The 14,643-nt window shown below is 35.4% G+C and overlaps 1 long non-coding RNA gene across 1 annotated transcript in view; it reads right to left on the reverse strand.

Moving 5' to 3' along the window:
* Positions 1-574: 574 nt before the first annotated feature.
* The window catches only part of LOC128314743 (uncharacterized), a 135,253-nt gene continuing 121,184 nt past the window's right edge, over positions 575-14,643 (reverse strand). Inside the window, exons 4-5 of the long non-coding RNA XR_008296720.1 lie at positions 1,069-1,157; positions 575-880 (exon numbers count right to left, since the gene is read on the reverse strand). This is a non-coding gene — a long non-coding RNA (uncharacterized LOC128314743). The remainder of the gene's footprint in view (positions 881-1,068; positions 1,158-14,643) is intronic.

Here is a 14,643-nt window from a genome sequence, read left to right on the forward strand (position 1 = left end):
AGCCAAGGATGGTTTGTCTTCTCTTTCCAAGGAGAATTTGTTTACATGAGAGAGCAAAGATTACTTTCTCTCTCAGGAGGAGAAGAGAAAACAGTTATCCTTCTATATAAACTCTGAGATTCATATTTTTGGGGTTCCTTACTTATAGTAGAAACTCAGGTACATATAAGGTCACATCTATCTGGCCTTTATCACATGACCCAAGAAAGGGAAAAACAAATTGAGACAAAGGGAACGAATGCAGTTATTACTATGAGCAATAATATCTTCCTGCCTCAGAAACCTTGTACCTATCTTCAGAATAATTCAAATAAACATAACTGTTGAAACTTAATAGGAAAGACCTTCCTACTTTCTCATCTTATATTACATACCATTAAATTAAGAGAGAAAGACTTTGAAGGCAAAAAAGGAAAGAAATAAAACAGATGGAAGGGCTATGCCTAGAAAAGAATTATAGATGAGCTTACTGGCACATGGAAATGAGAATAATCGGAAAGATACGAAGCCTTTTAAGATTATGAGAGAGTGATACTGCCAAAAAACCATAAATTTTGCCTTTAAAAGTCTGTGATTGTTCAATGCTTAAAACAACCCTTGGCTCCACAATTCTCCAAGGTCAGAAATCAGACTGACAAAGCTATGCAGCCACAAAGGAGAGCAAAACCCAAGATCCATTTTCAATGTGCCCAACAAGGATGGAAAGAAAAAAAAAAAAAAACAAAACCAAATACCTCATGATAAGTAGGGTCTGGGACCCTCAGATTCAAGAGCAACTCTAGGAGCTTAATCACCAACTCCCCACACTCGTAGGGTAAACGATTTCATAGTACCTGCCAGCAGAATTCTGGAATTTCTCTTGACCAGTGATATTTGGTGCCTTTAGAAGTGAAGCAGAAACATTTAATGGTCACCAAATATCCATGTACTCCCCTACTTTCCCTAGCCCCTTTGCAGTCCAAAAAATTGTGTTAGGAATTTTAGCCAAAGGACTATGAGCAAAACTCATGTGGGTCACTCTGGCAGAGTAGCATTAAGATATGGTTTTCTCTTCCCTGTAATGGTTACCTGAAAGCTAGGCAGTGTTTCTTCATGAGGCAAGCCACCTGGATCCCACAACTTAGAAGGAAGCTGCCCTTGAGAACCACCAGACTGTTCTGAAAGAGTGAGAAATAAGTACATGTTGTTAAACCTTTGAAATTTGGAGGTTTCTGTTACTGCAGCATTACCTACCCCTGCAGCTCTCAATCAGGGGTGATTTTGCCCCACTGGAGACATTTGACCATGTCTGAAGGCAATTTGGATTGTCACAACTGGAAAGGAAATTCCTCTAGCATCTAGTGGGTCAAAGCCAGGGATGCTGCTAAATATTCTGTAATGCACAGAATAACCTCCCATAACAGAACCATTTGGCCAAAAATGTCAATAGTGCCACTCTTGAGGAACCCTGGCCAATCCTAACCCAATCCATACAACATTCAAATGGTCTGTAACGTATCATTAAGTGACAAAATCTCTGATTTATTTGGATCATTTATATGCAGCATTTTGAGACTGTATAACTCTCCCCGTGTCTGTGCATGTCTATAATCTGTTCTTCCCACACTCTCCAGAGTGATCATTTTTAAAAAATGCAAAGCAAACCACATCACTTTCCTGCTCAAAACTTCAAGGAATTCAATCATAATAAAAACTCTACTCTGCACCTTGGCCTATGAGGCACCTGCCCTCCCACCTACCCAATACCCTTGCTATCCCTTTAATCTACCCTTACAAGGCATTATACAGTCCTAACTTGCCAAGTATATTCCTGCCTTGGAGCCAAAGACACTGCCCTCCTCCTGATCTGTTTATCCTTAGATAACTGATGTTCCTGCCCTCAGTCAAGGGCTCTGCTCCTTATGTCTCCTCCCCAGAGAGGCTTTCCCTGATTATTCTACCTGCAATGGATCCCACTTCCAGTCAGTCCTTATCCCCTTACCCTGCTTTATTTTCCCTCACACAACTTAGGCTTAGGCTTCCCTGAAATTTTGCTGTGTATTTCTTCCTTTGCAATATTCCTCATCAAAATTAGCTGAAGAGGTTTAGTATTTTCCCCGTATCTCTAGGCCTAGAATCCTGGCCAAATCTTAGTAAGCACATCATAAATACTTGTTGAATAAATGACTAACTGGATGTAAATGTATTGAGAGATACCAGGAACTGTGTCAGAATGTTAATATTGGGTTGTACAATTTCAAAGGATTTTCACTTTCTTACATTTTTATACATTGCCTCATTTTCTACCTCTGTTACCTTTATAAACCAATTTTTATTTTACTCTTCAAAAAAAAAATATACAAGTTTCAATACCACATGTGAGAGAGTTGAATTTTGGAGGCAAATTCTTCATTATATCCATGAAGAGAGGAATTATGTAACAAATCTACATTTTGGTTTGTTATACTCTTTTGGAATCAAATGAAACAGCTCAGATTCCTTAGTTTTGTATTTTAATAAAGAATTTTCTTTTGGTGGATATTAAGTCCATCTAAAGAAATATAGGGTTAAGAATTTCCCCTAATACCTCAAAGGATTTCAACTCAAAGCACCAGGTTCAAGTTAAAAGAGAGTTCCACAGATAACATTTGGTTATAAAATAATAACCAATCTCAACCTTCAGAGGAGCTCTTAGAAACTAAGTATACTCCTATATTCATCATTGGTGGGCTCTCAATGAACTGTAAAACATGATAAAGAAAATATGAATTTGTTTTAATGAGAAACTCTGGATACAAGCCACATTTGAGCTAATTAAAAAATAATGGACACTGAGTATTGAGAAAGGATGTTAATCTTCACTAATGAATGATAATGTATTATGATGTTATAATTAAAATGTACGTTTCTTTTTGAAATGAGAAACATAAACACAATAAGAAAGATTTAAGATGGGCTTATGAAAGTCAGTAATCTATCTCTGCAGAAAAATCTATAGTGGGTATGGATAGTGAATAAAAAAGTACAAGCTTTTTTCACATACTAGAATGACAAATTTCCAGGGTGTAAAAACAAATGACATTAAAGTGTTCTTGTTATAAATACTTTTAATAAAAATGATATCCTAAATAATATAACTGTAATACTTTAAACTAATATTTTTTTAAGTATCTCAATCAATGCATTTGTGTTTAGCCCTGTCCAACAGGAGAGGAAAATAAGAATGAACAACTGGAAAGTACTTCAAGTTTAAAAAACTAGATATTAATGACAAAATTGTTATAAAATGTTGGATAAATAATCCCCACATTGGTGCAACTAGTGGATTTTTATCTTAAATAAGGTTGACCAAAATATTGAGTCATTTACCAATGAAAAAACCCACATGTACCTTAAAAAGATAAAATGTCTATTCATATAAATTGTCATTCAATCAAAATAGCACAAAAATATTGAGACGATATATCCAAGTATATGGAAAGTGGGTAATGAAATCAAGAACAATAAGCCAGTAATGTGGCAAAGTTATACTTAATATATATTCTCTTACTTAATACTATTACCCAGTTGAAAGATGTGACTATGATCAGAATATAAAAGATGTTTTATATTAAAGTTTTATTAACAATTTTGACATCATGCTCCCTGATATTTGACTTCCAAAATTAATACAAATTGGTTTGGATATGAACACAATCCTGTAGACAGGAAATGGATTTTTAGATTAAGCAAAAGTTAACCACAAATTAATATTAATGGAACCCATCGAATAAGGCTCCAATCAGCTAACATAGCAGTGAACTTATGCATTGGAAGGCATTGAGTTTAATGGTAAACAAAGTATTTAACTGAGTATTTACTAATGGGTAAAAAATGAGCTTTAATTACATTTGCTGATGACATGAAAATAGAAGAGTAGTGAAAAATGACAAAGTGTTGTGCTGGGTTTTAGCAGGAATGAGGTTCTAGATGTGAGGAATAGATGCTTTAGACAAGTATTACATGGGATTCCATCTTTGTGAGTTGATTTTTTGGGTGTTTTGTTTATTTATGTTGTTTCTCCTAAAGCAATGACTTTCTTTGCCTGAGAAAAGTAGCAACCACAAAAGACTGGGCAGATTTGGAGATTCATGGCAGCTTTTAATTCTATATTTTATAACTTCACAAGAATTACTTTAACCTGGAAGTTGCTTGACAGACTTTGCAATGGTCAGAAAGGATAACCATAAAAAATATGAAATTATAATTTGATAATTTATTCATTCTATAAATATTTATTGTGTTCCTAATCTATGCCAAACATTGTCCTAATACGTTAGAGTATTTGTGAATAAAAATGATTAATTTTTGTCCCTGTGAAATATATACCATAGCAATTACTTCCTCCTAGATTTCTTTTTTCCCCTTAGTGACACTAAACAAGGTTTTAGCTGAAAGCATTATAGCCATTCTCCATTAGATGGGAGAATGGGAGAATAAGCATTTATGTAGTACCTACTGTTATTGTGTGTTGCATATTGGGAGGCACAGAGATAAAAGGCACCTATTGTCCCTGGGAAAGTATTTAGGGGCAAAAAAATTAAGAGGTGTTACCTAAGATTTGATGAAATGTGTTTGATGAAAAGTTACTGAGGCATGAGACAGTTTGACATATTTTATAAATGTAAAGAAGATGAAGGTACACAAAGGCCAGATCATAATCAACCTTGTATATCATGCAAATAAGTTTAAAGTGCTGTCATGGGGAAAGGGGAGTGAATGAAGGATTTGTAACAGGGAAATATGATCAGACATGTGTAAGGTTCATGCCAGTGAAGAGGAAAATGGGTCTAGATACAGGGAAACTAATAAGTACATTGCAACAGCCCTGGGGACAGATGAAAAACCTACACTAATTGGGGGTTCCTACTCCCATGTCCATATAAATGTAAACTGAAATGAATTCAAATTAAGTAAAATTAAAAATTTAGTTCCTTTGTCCCATTACCCATGTTTGAAATATTGTACAGCTCAGATGTGGAACATTTCCATCAGGTACAAACATTCTGTGGAAGCAGTGGGTACATAACTGTGGACAATAGTCACCTCCTCTGGAGAAGAAAGTGAGATTAAACTGAGGAAGGGAGAGCCCTTCAAAGGAGAAAACTTTAGATGATTCAGTGTGTCTCTAGGTTTTTATTTTATTTTTTTACAAGAATGTAACCATGGGCCACTTGTGAAAACTGAAACAAAAAATTAAACCCAAATTTGGTAGTTATTGAAGGGATGAAAAAGCAGGAACAGGCAGAGGGGTAGACTAAATCTCTCTTCAAGCTTTGTTACCTATTTTTAATGATCTCTATTTGACCTTGGCTAGAATTTAGGGAATAAACTCTGAATATGCCAAATACTTACTAGTATTTAATATAAAATATTTACATTTAATGAAACAACTATCTGATGTTGTGTGTTATTGAAATTACATTTATTACTCATTATTATTATTATTATTATTATTACAGGGAAAAAATCAACATTCAAGGACATGAAATTACACTGACCATGAACCATACATGAAGAAGATTTGGACAGAAGACAGAGGACTTTCTTTTTGGTCATTCTATCCACCTAGGAAGATTGTTGAGGTCTGAGTAGGAGACAAGCAGGGGTAGTGTTGCTATTGGAGAAAGGCAGGTACATAGCAGTACATAGCAGTGACTGACTGAGCAGGGTCATGTTGTATATAGGGGTTGATCCTTCAGGGATATGGGAGAGAATATTCATTATGAACTTGGCGCAGATTTAGAGTACAAATGTTTGGCCAGTATAATGATTGGCATTCTCTGGTATTATTTTAATATTTAAATGCTACAGATCGAAGACAGGAAAAAAAGAGAGAGAAGATCAGAGAAATCACCTCCTTTGAAATAAGGAAAAGAAGAAAACAGAGGACAGAAATATCTTTTCACATCTAAACAATCCTTGATACTAGAATTTCAATGAAACTAAGCCTACAGAAAATGGTGAAGGAGCTGAGGTTTTGGTAGTAGTAGTCACTGTTGTTTATTAGTTTTTATTTTTTTTCTGTTACTTCTGTAACTTCTGTTACTTCTGTCCTTTTACCCATATCCATCTCTTTGTCTTATGTAATTTAAGGAGAGAAAAACACAACTCCTATGGCAGTCTGCAGTCTTTTAGAATGTGTCTTTTGTTTCCTACTAAGGGGAAATCAAATACAAAGAGGAAAGCTTCCCAAGTTACTAGCTCAATATAAGTGAATGAAAAAAAAAAAAAAGAAGAAGAAGAAGAAGAACCTTTTCCTTCAAGTGCCTAACATTCATAAGCAGAAGGATGAATTAACAGAATGACAGGTGTTGGGAAATGACAAAAGGAAACATATTACTGATGGGAATCAAATTACTTAGTCCTCTGTTACATTCCAGGCATAAATAAAGTAAAACAATTAATCTCTTCTTTCTGCCACCTGTAAATCTGCCAGGCATTGCGTGCTCAATAGCATTAATGGATCGCTGCGGAAAGACAGGGTCTAATCTTTCTCTACTCTGTAACTTCAAAACCACCATATTTGACATATGGAATCATCTGCTGTAATGTCTGTATGCCAGTTCATGAGGCAGAACGGCTTTTGGCCTGAAGAGTCCTCTCAAATTCACTGAAAGTGGGTAGAACGTTTTAACATTCATTCATCAGAATGTAAGAGGAAGAGTACATGGTCTCACCTCTAAGTTGTAAGCACTAAAATGTGGCTAATTTCTGGATTGTAAGGCAAGAGCAAGGAAGGGAAACTAGAAAGGATGAACTGGAAAAATTGTCTTCTGCTGCTTCTGTTTGTTAAGAGGTTAGTAAATATAATTATTTTCTATTACCATTTTTATATTTGGGAAAAAATTAAACAAAAAAAGTATTATTTGTGGTATATGCCACTAAATTTCCACATTTTTCTAGATCATTTAATCATAATTACACAATTATGCTTTTAGAACTCTGTCTTCATAATGACAGATGGAAAAACCTGAGTAGGCCTGGAACATGAAAGAAATCCTAACACTGTAACACTTCCATCATCATAAATTAGCCTGGAAGCATCTGACTGCAGACCTATGTATCAATTCCTACCCCAAAACCATCATGTATCTAAGGACATTCAGCCAATTTCTAGGGAGTGCCTATAGTATTTTCCTTTTTCCTGATACTGGACACAAATCTTCATCCTCTGTGTAGTTTTCTCTGATACATGGCAGGCCTTCCTAAATAACTGGGCATATGTTTGACCATCCCCATCTTTCCTTATGCTGAGGTTACGTGGAAATGCATTGGTAGAACTCATGTAAATTCTGTTAAACAGCAGACTTCCTCAATTTTCATAAGAAAAATTGGTTCTTTCTAACACAAGCATTATTTTCTTTGCAACAGCTATAACTGAAATGAAAAAAGATTCTGCTTGTTTATTTACTTGGCATTTTCTCCCCCAAGATTGTCACCAACACATTTATTTCTTTTTAGGTCATCCTTTTTTTTTTTTGAGTGACTTAACAGTTAATCATAAGTCTTGTCATGACTACTGCAAGCAATTGGATTTTGTGTGATTTTTAATGAAACCTTGCATTGTGATGTTTCAGTTCCATTTTTGGCTTGTGGTGATAACTTATTTGCAAAGCACAATGAGGGAAAAGGAGGAAAAAGAGAGGTGAAAGCTCTGGGGTCATTCTGGCTTATTCCAGTGGTTATATATGTTCTCAGCATTTGTATCCCCCACATCCTCATAAAATAACTGAAAGATGAATATTGCCTAGATATAAGAAAATGTGAATTGATCATGGCCTCTTAGAAATTCCATACCCCATGGAGCCACCAGTGGTGTTTTCATCTCTTTAAAAATGTTTCCACTTTGATTCCTAATTTTTTTTTTATTTAGAATCAAGCTTTGTAGTTAATTGCTGATAACATCGTTTTTTAATTTAGTCTTATATTGAGCAATCAAGTCTGCTTTCTTCTCTATCTAGTTTCTAAAAATCTTGGTTATTTTAAGGATTTTTCCCCCTGAGGTTAGCGAGTTTCCTACAGCTAACAACAAATGCATTAAATATCCATCCCAAGAAAAATGGCAATCTGAGTTAAAAAAAAAAAAAAAACTTTCAAAAATATGTTCTCAAACTGAGTTTTGTAATTATGGATCTGGAGAATAATTTACCCTGTTTAAATCATCCAGGACATTTTCCCTACGCGTTTACACATTTTAAGATGCTGACTAAGACAATCTGAACACAGAAGCAATGGGTAATTGTTGCGTCTGCTTGACCTAGGACAGCTATGTCCAAATTTGTGTATTTATAACATATCCTATACCTCCATCCAAAGTCTTTTTTGTTTTTTTAATCAAAATAAATACTGAGTATTGATTCCAAAGGCTATATAAAATATACAGATTTGGGGTCAAGGAAACATAGGTATTTTCTGATATAGCCCAGTAAAGAACTTGCTAATTGTTACCTTGGTTTTATTTTTTTTTTAATTAAAAAAAATTAATGTTTATTTATTTTTGAGAGAGAGAGAGAGAGAGAGAGAGAGAGAGAGAGAGAGAGAGAGAGAGAGCATGAGTGGGGGAGGGGCAAAGAGAGAGAGAAAGAGAGACATAGAATCAGAAGAAAGATCCAGGCTCCGAGCTGTCAGCACACAGCCCAACATGGGGCTTGAACCCACAAACTGTAAGATTATGACCTGAGCTGAAGTTGGACGTGTAACCAACTGAGCCACCCAGGTGCCCCTACCTTGGGGTTTTAAAGAAATAACCAAAGAAAAATTCTGGACAGAGGATGCAAGTTTGGCTACAGGGCAGTGGCTGAGGGTGTCCAGTGTACCAATGAATGAAATGGCCTAAGTGTTGGCAGATCTAAAAGGTGGAGTGTGGTTAAAAGTGGCTGAACAGTAAAAAGCATGGCACAGGCCACTAGCCAACAGTCATCATCATGTTAAATGTACACTTCCCTTTACCAATGAGTGTACCAATGACTGTAACGGCCTAAGTGTTGGTAGATCTAAAAGGCGGAGTGTGGTTAAAAGTGGCTGAACGGTAAAAAGCATGGCACAGGCCACCAGCCAACAGTCATCATCATGTTAAATGTACACTTCCCTTTACCGTCCTATCCTGTCTTTAATCTCTAACCCATCACTTCTAGCCTTCTCCCTTATGTCTCCCCGAAATGATTAAATTAAAACAAAAACCCATAAACAAAGGCAACATTTGATTCAACAGAAAAAACTGAGTAGACAACAACATCCCATATTTCTTCTAAGGAACTATGAAAATACTCCAAGTGTTTCCAATTCTTTAAAATAAAATTGCAGGCCCTCAGAGAGAGGGAGCATTAAAACAGACATTGAATAAAGCAAGCACAAAGCACATCCACTGGCTCAGATATCATTTTCATACTTCTGACAGGTTAAGCAATCTTAGGAAAAAATTAGTATCTTTATGTTTCAACTTTGCTCATTTCTCTAAGTTTTTAAACATATTTTTAGGGGCAGTATAAATGGTCACTGTCATTATTATTTTAAACTGCTACTAGAAGTGTTTGGGATTTGGAAAAGTATCTCAAGTACAGATAAACTCATCAAGTTGTTTTGGTCTTTTGAGCCCTGCTTTCCCTAATTTTTTTTTAATTTATTTATTTTATCTTGAGAGAGAGAGAGAGAGAGAGAGAGAGAGAGAGCGCGCGCGCGTGAGCAGGGGAGGGGCAGAGAGAGAGGGAGAGAGAGAGAATCCCAAGGAGACCCTGTGCTGTCAGCGTGGAGCCCAATGAGGGGCCAGAACCCATAAACTTGTGAGATCACAACCTGAAGCCAAAACCAAGACTCAGATGCTTAACTGAGTGAGCCACCCAAGCGCCTACACCCCCACCTTAATTTTTAAACCATTTACCCATTGTGCAGTGTTCATTTGCCAGCCCTCTATTGGTGCCAGGATATTCATCCTTTCACTTTGTTTTCCCTATCAGGAAAATGTTTAAATCACATTTATGCCAAAGAAAAAGGGGGGTGGGGTGGGGATAAAGAGATGATTTCTTGGTGTTTTTGTTCCTAAAATGTCTACATTTTAAGAGTCCAGATCTATGGCCTAAATGCTTAGAAAGTAGACTTTGAAGGACCAATGAAAAGATAGCAGATGGATTCCTCTGCAAACCAGCCGTTGTATTGTTACACAGACAGTTCTTGAGGTTGGTAAGATCAGATGAGATTAGTTAAAGTTTGGTGATTTTAACTATTTTCTTATCATAGGTGTCAGAGTATTAAACAAGTATCCTTGCCCATACCTCATGATCAAAGAGTACCAATTTCTAAATTTGTCTCTTGAAAAGGGGGCCCTAGAAAATTCTTAAGAAAAAGTTGTAGACTCCAAAAATGTATGAGGCATATATCACTTTTTTTTCTTTTCTTTAATTAGGAATGAAAATCCATTCAGCAACCAAAAGCAACATTCCAGTTCTCAATCTATTGTCTGGAAATCATTAAAAAATGGGATAGTCAAGATGCGTATTCCTGTCAGTTTTAAAGAACATGCTTCTAAAGGCATAGAAAACTTATTTGAGATAAAACTAAGGCCACAGAAACAAATGTGTCCACTTTTTTTTTTAATGTAAGGATATAACAAGCTAAATATCTTCAAATTACGGTTGAAGTTTTGAATCTGCTCTTTGTTAAAGCTACTCATGCCTCAAGAAATTTGATTCCAATGTTCTTTGAAAAGATTTTCTGAATTTAGAGTAAAATCTCTTTCACTAGAAAGTCTTGTAAAACCCTATTATGATCATTCAAATGTAAAAGAAAAATGTAGGTAAAACTCATGAAAACATTCTTTAAAAAATTTTTTTAATGTTTGTTTATTTTTGAGAGAGAGACAGAGAGAGAGTGCAGGGAGAAGGCAGAGACAGAGGAAGACACAGAATCCGAAGCAGGCTCCAGGCTCTGAGCTGTCAGCACAGAGCCCGACGTGGTGCTCGAACTCATGAACCGTGAGATCATGACTTGAGCCAAAGTTGGACATTCAACCGACTGAACCACCCAGGCGCCCCTCATGTGAAAACATCCTTGATATGTTATCAACATATTACACTCATTTTCAAGTGTGCTCAATACTTTGGAGTTTGTCAACAACTTGTGATACCAGAACCACACCATTTAGACATGTCTCATTTGCCAGCTGGTACAATGCTAGACTGTTCACCATGGCCGCTGAAGAGACACTTTGAGGTGCTAGTCCTAGAAAGGCACTCCACTTTTAGGTCTTAATCTTCTGTATTTATTATCCAGCAAGGGAGCCCAGTGACCCACACAAACCAGTTCCAGCCATACTCTCTGGGAAATCATCTGACCATGTTCTCAGGCAGCAGTCTCCCCTTTTGGTGGGCCAGTTCTAAGTAGCATCTCCACCCCTGACAAGTTTCTTCACCTCAGCACACTGTGTGTTCTGTGGTAGCCATACCTGTCTCTTTGAAGAGATCTGGACTCATCCTCAGGAAGAACTTCTAAGTTCTCTGTTCTTTTATTCTGCTTCCTGAATGGACTCTACTGATAACGCTAATTCTACTTTTGAAAAACCTTATTATCATGTCATGGAAAAGGTAAACTGGTTCTTGTTCTACACTAAATTATATGATCAAAATTATATGATCATTAATTATCCTAACAAATAGGAAATATACTAGCAAGTTATTGAAAACTGCTAAGATAAAAGTTGTGCTATGATAGACCAATGGTATTACTAAAAATAACACATATATTTGAAATTATTATATTTTAATACTATGGCTTGGAGAATAATTTGATCTTTTAAAAGTGACTTCTTATTAGAAGATGGTATTCCCTACTCTGAAGTAACTATAAATTATACAATAGTTAGTACATAAAGTGATTACAAAGTATTATAGTTTATAGCAGAGTAAAATAAGAATAAGAGTTTGAGAGACTCAGTTTTATCAGCTCTATGGAAGAATGATAATATTTAGCTCTCAGGTCATTTCAAGTGATTATGACAGTGACTGTTATGGCATCAAGTGCAACACCTAGAATATAAGAGACAATACAAGGACAGAATGATGCATGTAAGAGAAGGTCCTTTAAAATCTTGAGTCGCCTTTTTTAGTGAGTGGTAGAACCAGAACTGCAGTTTGCAAGATTGCCGTTCTAACTCCGAAGCCCATACTCTTGCTAATACAGTAAGTATAATTTGGAAATGGAGAGTAGAATAGAAAGGAGGCACATGGGAGGTAAGTAATACAGTATGCTGATGAAAACATCCTGTCCTCAGCAAATATGAGTTATTTTGATGTGTTCTAATGTATTATCTTGGGTAACTGTAAACTCTACACTGTGCAGTGATTTAAAAACACCTCATACATTCCTTCTTTGCTTGAAATCACACTTACCCCTGCCCCTGGCCTTCCCCAGTCCAGAAACAGCTAGCTTCTTTCCAGCACAATTCGGGCAGCCAGTACGCTGAGATCAGAGCTGACTTCCAGAATGAAACACATTTGCTAGATAGTGACAAGATCTGTAAAAATCTTTACGTAATCAAAAAGGCTGTATGCTAAGGAGGTAAGTAAGGCAGGCAAGAAAAAAAAAAGTATTGCCACCTTTTTACCAAGTGTTTTACTAGATAAAAAGGAGAAGAGATTGGGGCAGTAACTATGAGGTAAAGGGATACAATAAAGCCATTTGAATTCCACAATGGCTTATTTGGCATAGCTAGAGTTAGAAAGTGCTGTAAGCTATGCTAGATACAAAGGGCTGGATTTGAAAGCTCTACAGTTAACAGAAAGGCAAATAAGAATAAAACCAGAATAGCAGACATTTGATCCCAGCTATAGTTTAATAGGAAGAATTTGAAACCCTGTTATAACAGACACATCAAAATTAAAATTAACATGCAGTAAATCCTGTCTCAAATGCACAGCTGATGCCTTGAAGTGTATCTCAAGGAGGCAGTGATGAAGAGAGAACTAAAAACCAGAGCAACATGCTCCTAGGCTTACACTGTGACTGCACTGGGTGAAGTTATATGGTTATGGGTTATCTTTCAGACGTGCGTAGGTCTTTCAGATAAGATTCACACAGGCATGAGTCAAGAGTTTTTAGAATTGAATAATGGAGTGTTCAAAGAGAATCATGCAGCTAGGACTCATCAAGAGAGAGACAGTAAAAGATTACAGTAAGGAAAAATATGTGCCCACTGCCACAGGGAAGTGCAAGAATTTTTAAAAGTCAGCACAGGCTGTATAAATTTGAACACCATATCCCTATGCAGTTCGTGCCTCTGTTCATGCATTTGTGAGTGTAACTTTGTATCACTTTTATCCAAAGTTAAATGAAGAGCCCCTGTATCTATTTGAAATAAAACAATATTCTAAGTTTAAAATAATTCAGAATATGTAACAGCTAGAAAAAATTCAGTTTCTAAATTGTTAAAAAACGTATAGAAAAATGTAGAACTTAGAAAAAAATTATAGCCCTTACGATTTATATTACAAAAGAATTAAGTCTGAAAATTGTTAAGTATCCAAGAAGTTACATAAAAGGTATATAGCACAACATTACTTCATAATGTTGAAATTTATAACCAGTCTCTTTAGATTCTATTTAACATTTTACTACATGTGTTAATCCACACAGTAAAATGGGAATAAAAATATCTTAAAAGCATATACATATCATTTTTGACTTAAAATATGATTGTCTACATAGAAAATCCTAGAGAATCTTCAATCACTCAGTAGTAATTAGCATTAGTAGCTTGTAACAAATGTATTAAGTTTCCTACAGGAAATTAATTTGACCCTACAGTCTAAAAAAAGTTAAAAATATATTCTTAATATAGCATTTAATGAATTAGCAAAATATATATGGAACAAAAATGTGGAAGATCTTTCTGGAGAAAAAGTATAAACCTTTAATGGAAATCAGAATAAAAAGATCCAAATAGGGACAGAGTCCTCATTCATGGATGGGGATACTCACTAACATGGAAATGGAAAAGATATCCGTGTTTTTTAAAATACAATTCATTTCCCATCAAATTACCAACGTTTTTCACAGAAGCTGGATTATTGAACAAAATCTTACATAGAAAGACAAAGGACTTAGTATAGTTTGACAAATTTTGTAGAAAAAGTTGGTGAAGGAAACTATACACACACCTAAAGATACTCATTCCACTAATGTTCACCAAAAACAATTCATGCACTGAACATTGTGTTAAGAGCTTCTAATAAATCAGTGAACAAAACTGATGGAATCTCTGACTTCAAAAGGATTCATTCTACTTAGGGAGGTTGTAAGGTAATCAAAAGAGTGTTGTAATTTTCAGGATTAGACATTAGAACAAGGGATAAGAATAGAGTCCAGAGATAAAGCAATACATTTATGGAAAATTGCTACATGTTAGGGGGAATAGTATATATTAGTAATTAAATATTTAATAAATAATGCAGAAACTAATTTATTCACATAAAAAATAAAATTAGAACTATACTTTCTATTATAAATAAATAAATTCTGGGTCAACTAAAGATCTGAACAAGAAAGACTATGTTGCATTGATTTTTCTTAAAAAAAAAGATGCCATAGATAATTTTTACATGTTGGCTGGAGATTTATTAACTAATATGAGTT

The sequence above is a fragment of the Acinonyx jubatus genome, chromosome A2, assembly GCF_027475565.1.
Source record: "Acinonyx jubatus isolate Ajub_Pintada_27869175 chromosome A2, VMU_Ajub_asm_v1.0, whole genome shotgun sequence".
NCBI lineage: Eukaryota > Metazoa > Chordata > Mammalia > Carnivora > Felidae > Acinonyx > Acinonyx jubatus.